Source organism: Odontesthes bonariensis, chromosome 14 (assembly GCF_027942865.1).
Source record: "Odontesthes bonariensis isolate fOdoBon6 chromosome 14, fOdoBon6.hap1, whole genome shotgun sequence".
Classification (NCBI taxonomy): Eukaryota; Metazoa; Chordata; class Actinopteri; order Atheriniformes; family Atherinopsidae; genus Odontesthes; species Odontesthes bonariensis.
The window spans coordinates 35,845,002-35,850,245 of NC_134519.1; the positions used below are offsets into that span (position 1 = coordinate 35,845,002).

Below are 5,244 nucleotides of genomic sequence, written 5' to 3' on the forward strand. Positions count from 1 at the left end.
GTTACATCAGTGGTTGAGAAGTTTTTTTTTTTTTTTTAAATAAATAATACTATTATCAACAAATTTAAATCTACTTTTGTTTTTGATCCTTAATGGTTTTAAGTATAATATTCATTCAATTAATTTCCACGTAATCCAAAAGTTTGTCTCTCGCTCGTGCCGGTCTCGGTCCCTTGGACAGTACACGCGCTGCAACAGACACCGGCAGCGCGTGCACTGTCCAAGGTACGAGTCGCGCGACATCAGTCAGGAAGGATGTTGTCTAAAAAGTGGAAGGTTGACTCTGAATGTAGAATCTTTCAGGAGAGATGGAAAGAAAAGTATTTCTTTTGGGAAGTGAGGGGCAAACCAGTGTGTTTAATTTGTTCGCAACAAGTGGCTGTGCCAAAGGAGTACAACATCAGACGACATTACGAGACCCATCAGGAGAAGTACAACGACTACACAGGGCAACGTAGGACACAAAAGCTAAACGAGCTAGCCTCATCCCTCCAAAAACAGCAAGCGGCTTTCTCGAAATGCCGAGAGACATATGAAGGTTCGTTTTAATTGTATATCTTCTCAAATTCTTATTTTTACGTTAAATGCAGCTGTTTTCGAATGGGGATTTCTGTCTCAGCGCGCCTCCGTTAAGTTCTGATGGCGTTGCCCCTGGCAACCAATAGCGTCTCCTGCCAACATGGCCAACCGTGACTCCTCATTCTCAATACTAACTTAACATTTTATTTCATGTTTAGGGGCAGTGAAGGCGAGCTATGTCATCGCATGGGAGATAGCCAAAGCTTCCAAGCCTTTCTCTGAGGCAGTGTTGCCAAAAAAAAATCACAAGAAGTCGCTATTGGCTCTCTGAAAAGTCGCTAGAAGTCGCTAGATTGCGTCATGACGTCATAAGTGACGTAACCACGCCCATATTATATATTTTCGCTCCTACCCGAGCCAAAATCAGCCGGCCTGAAGCTGATTTCAGCTCTAAACTCTGTAAACTTTAGCAACATTTGAAACTTTTCAGGCCAGAAAGTAGTCGTTTAGATCCCCAACGTGTTAAAAACCTGCCAAAATACCGGCTATTTACAATTTTGTTCCGACGAATTCGACGCTACTAAAGCTAGCCGCAGTGAGCAACGCACTTCCGGTTATTTTGACAAAATAAAATACCCGTTGCCTTTTATCATAGGGAAAGCCATTACGATAAAAAGGTGCTTTTGTTTTGAAAACAGGAAGTGAACCTACCCTCGTTGTAGCTAGCTTGAAACTGCCGTTTTGACAGGAAATGACGGTATGCCGGGTTGCCGCCGTCCTGCAGTGCTTCTGTCTCGGCTTGTATGGTGTCGCGGGGCAACTGATTTGTCACTCACAAAACAAGTTAAATTGTCGCTAGATTCAGCCAGATTGAGCCCGAAAGTCGCTAGATTATTTGTTTTGTCGCCAGAGATGGCCAAAAGTCGCTAAATCTAGCGACAAAGTCGCTAAATTGGCAACACTGCTCTGAGGGCGAATTCGTGAGGACGTGCATGATTAAGGCAGCCGAGCTAGTGTGTCCAGAAAATCGACAAGCTCTCGCGAACATCAGCTTATCCCGACCTACAGTGACCGAGAGAGTGGAAGAGCTCTCCAGCGACTTGCATAGCCAACTTAAAGAAAAGATTAAATCCTTCGTCGCGTTCTCCATTGCTCTTGACGAGAGCACTGATGTGACTGATACGGCTCAGTTGGCGATATTTATTCGCGGAGTGGATGCTGCCTTGAATGTCACGGAGGAGTTTGTTTCCGTGGTACCCATGACAGACACGACTACAGCTAACGACGTGTTTGTTAGCCTTGTCGGGGCCCTTGACAATCTGGAGGTGGACTGGAGTCGCGCTGTCAGTGTGGCTACGGATGGTGCACCTTCCATGGTAGGAAGAAAGGCCGGAGTGGTCGTCAAGTTGAGAGAAAAGGTACGAGAGGCTAACCCAGACCAGGTATTCTGGAACTTTCACTGCATTTTACACCAAGAGGCGTTGTGCAGAAAAAGTCTGACAATGGAGCATGTTATGAGTGTTGTTTTTGCCACTGTCAATTTTATCAGAGCCAGAGGGCTTAACCATCGGCAATTCGATGCATTTTTATTTGAAAATGACATTCATCACGGCCTTCCCTATCACACCGATGTGCGCTGGTTGAGCCGAGGCGCAGTGCTCAAAAGGTTCTACAAATTGCGCAACGAGATAGCCGAGTTCATGCAGGCTAAAGGCAAGCCTGTGGAGGAATTGGACGACCCCGAATGGACCAGAGACCTAACCTTTTTAGTGGACATTACCAAACACTTAAACGTCTTGAATGTTACTATGCAAGGTCGCAACAAACTCGTTACCGAGTATTACGACAGTGTCCGTGCGTTTCAAATTAAACTTGCGTTATGGAAGGCACAGCTCAGCCAGCGCAATGCAGCCCACTTCCCCTGTTTGAAATCTCTGCATGTCAACCATCAGAGCATGGACAAGTATGCAAGCTTGCTCTCCGGCCTCATGGGCGAGTTTTCCCAATCGATTCACGGTTTTCACTGAACTGGAAAAGGACTTCTCGCTTTTTCGCTCTCCTTTCACGACGGATGCTTCCGAGGTCCCAGAGGGGATGCAAATGGAACTGATAGACTTGCAATGCTGCGCGCGGTTGAAAGATACATACGCATCTGTTGGAATTGAATGATTCTACCAGTCGTTGCCACCCGAGTACCCAATTATCACTGCCTTTGCAGGTAAAATACTCTGTATGTTTGGCACAACATACTTATGTGAGCAGGCATTTTCAGTTATGAATATTAATAAATCGAAAGTGCGCAATCGCCTGACAGATGCGCATCTCAATGATGTCATGAAAATAGCCACGGCCCAGAGCCTGTCCCCCAATGTGGACAAGCTGGTGAAAACTAAAAGGCTTCTGGCTTCAACATGTAAAATGTAGCTGGCTTATCTCCTCATCTTTCATAGTGCAAGGAAGTAATGATGGGAATAAATGAGATAGGTATGTGGAAATGTTTGTGGGAGTTGATTGTTAATGTTAAATTTTAAATGTGCTATCAGTTGTTTGTTGTAATGTTAGGTATTTTTTTATTATTAATTTCTACTGAATATTTAGTCACTTGGCCTGTTGGAGTAGGCCTACTTAACCTTAATACATTGTTTTGACTTCTTTAGGCCTATTTAGCCTGGCCATCTTTTTAATTGGCCTAATTAGGTCTGTGCATCGAGATTATTTTATGTGCAAGTTGTCAATAAATCTGATCAAAGTAATTTACAGTTTACTTGTGTTATTTATGTGACCTAGTCCATTATGTTGTTTTTAAAATATTTTAAATGTAAGTTACTGGCATGCAGAGGTTGATGTTACACAGTTATAGAGGGTAAATTGCTTTTGGCTGCCATATAATTGTATGCTTCATTGTGAGGGTATTGTATTGCAATTAATTTTTAATGTATAGCAGGCCTTCATAAATTTATATCAAATAGCATGTCTATTTGTTTAGTGTTTGGTCTTGCCAGGCCAAAAGTGTACCGGTAATTTGGCCCCCCGAGGTCCCACTTGAAAACAATCTGGCCCCCTGACCGATTTCACCCTGGCATCCCTGATCTAAAGGCTGAGTTATACTTCTTTTAACTGCCCTTGCGCTTGCGTCTTGCGCGTATGTTAATGGCTTGAGACGTTTATACTTCATTTTGCTTTGTCGGCGGTTGCGTGTGCTGCGTGGCGATTCACCGCCAGGACAGTAGGTGGAGTAGCGGGTTTTTTCAATGACAAGCCTACTATGATGAAAGGAAATTCACCGCCAGGAGCTCTTTGGCAAGTCTCTCTTCCATAGATTCATGCTTCTTCTTCTTCTTCTTGTAAATAGCCGGTATTTTGTCAGATTTTCAACACCTTGGGCGTCTAAACGACTACTTTCTCGCCTGAAAATGTTTCAACTGTTGCTAAAGTTATATATTTACAGAGTTTAGCCTATAGCTTAAGGGAAATCAGCTTTTCAGGCCGGCTGATTTCGGCTCGGGCAGGAGTGAAGTGCACTGTGTGTAAACACTCTGCATACTGTCAGATCGATCAAGTAGTAGGCGGTTTCGACCACAGCCAGTGGCTTGCGCTTGCGTCTTGCGTGAAGTTTAGAAAATTGAGGTGACACACGCAAGCACGCAAGGGGGGGCTTGCAACCGCGCAAGGGCTTGCGTTGCGGCTTGCGTCTTGCGTTGTGTCTTGCGTTACCGACTATAAATCAGGCTTTAGCTATCTGCTACGGTGGAGTCTCTGGGAAAGAAATGTGAGGAACTGGAGGCACGATCTCGATGGCACAATATTCGACTAGTGGGTCTGCCTGAGGGATCCGAGGGTCCCCGACCTACAGAGTTTATTGGCACACTTTTAATGGACTTGCTGGGACTTGACGAGGTGCCCGGGCTCGACAGGGCCCACCACACATTGCGAGCTAAACCAAAGGAGGGAGAACCACCGTGCCCGATGGTCATCAGGGTGACACTATTTCAGGTGAGGAATGATATTCTACGCCGCGCTGGGCAGCGCTCCCCTCTGCTACACAACGGGAAAAGGGTGTACATTTTCCCGGACTTTACACCAACTGTGGCCAAGCGTAGGGCGGCTTTTGTCCAGGTGAAGAGGGTGCTCCATACCTGTGCTAACGTTAAATTCGGCCTCCGGTACCCAGCTATTCTACACATCAGCATGTCCAGCGGCCAGACCTACAGATTTGAAGACCCGGACCAGGCCCTCGAGTTCGTCAATAAGAGACTCAAGAAGGATCCGGCCCCGGAGAGTGACTGATTCTGGAGCTCACTTGTACCCGCTGGTTCGGTTTGTATTTTTGCGGCAATAGGCTGCACATCTAGCGGGTAACATCTATGTTATGCTGCTGTTATTTTGTCGATAGACTAAACACAATACTGACTGTACACTGACTGTACGTTTTACTGCTCCATCTAGAGCATATTGGTGCTATTTTTATTTATTTATTTATTTAAAATCTCATTCAAATTTAATTTTGCATTTTGTCAGTCTCTGCTCATGGGAACGTCTCTGTCTCTGGAGAATGCAGTGTTTATTTTTTTTTATCTCTTAATTCATGGCACCTTTTTCTGTTTATTACTTCTATTTATTTTTACTTGGGACAGCCAATATTCACACTCCCTGAGGTCATTTAGTAGTGGGGTTAAGCTACTGGTAATGACAGGTTTTATTTCATCGTGGGATGAGGTAGCACGC

At 44.9% G+C, this 5,244-nt stretch overlaps 1 pseudogene; it reads left to right on the plus strand.

The window, feature by feature from the left end:
- The first annotated feature begins 255 nt into the window (after positions 1 to 255).
- Positions 256 to 4,806, plus strand: LOC142399561 (general transcription factor II-I repeat domain-containing protein 2A-like; annotated as a pseudogene).
- The last annotated feature ends 438 nt before the right edge of the window (positions 4,807 to 5,244 follow it).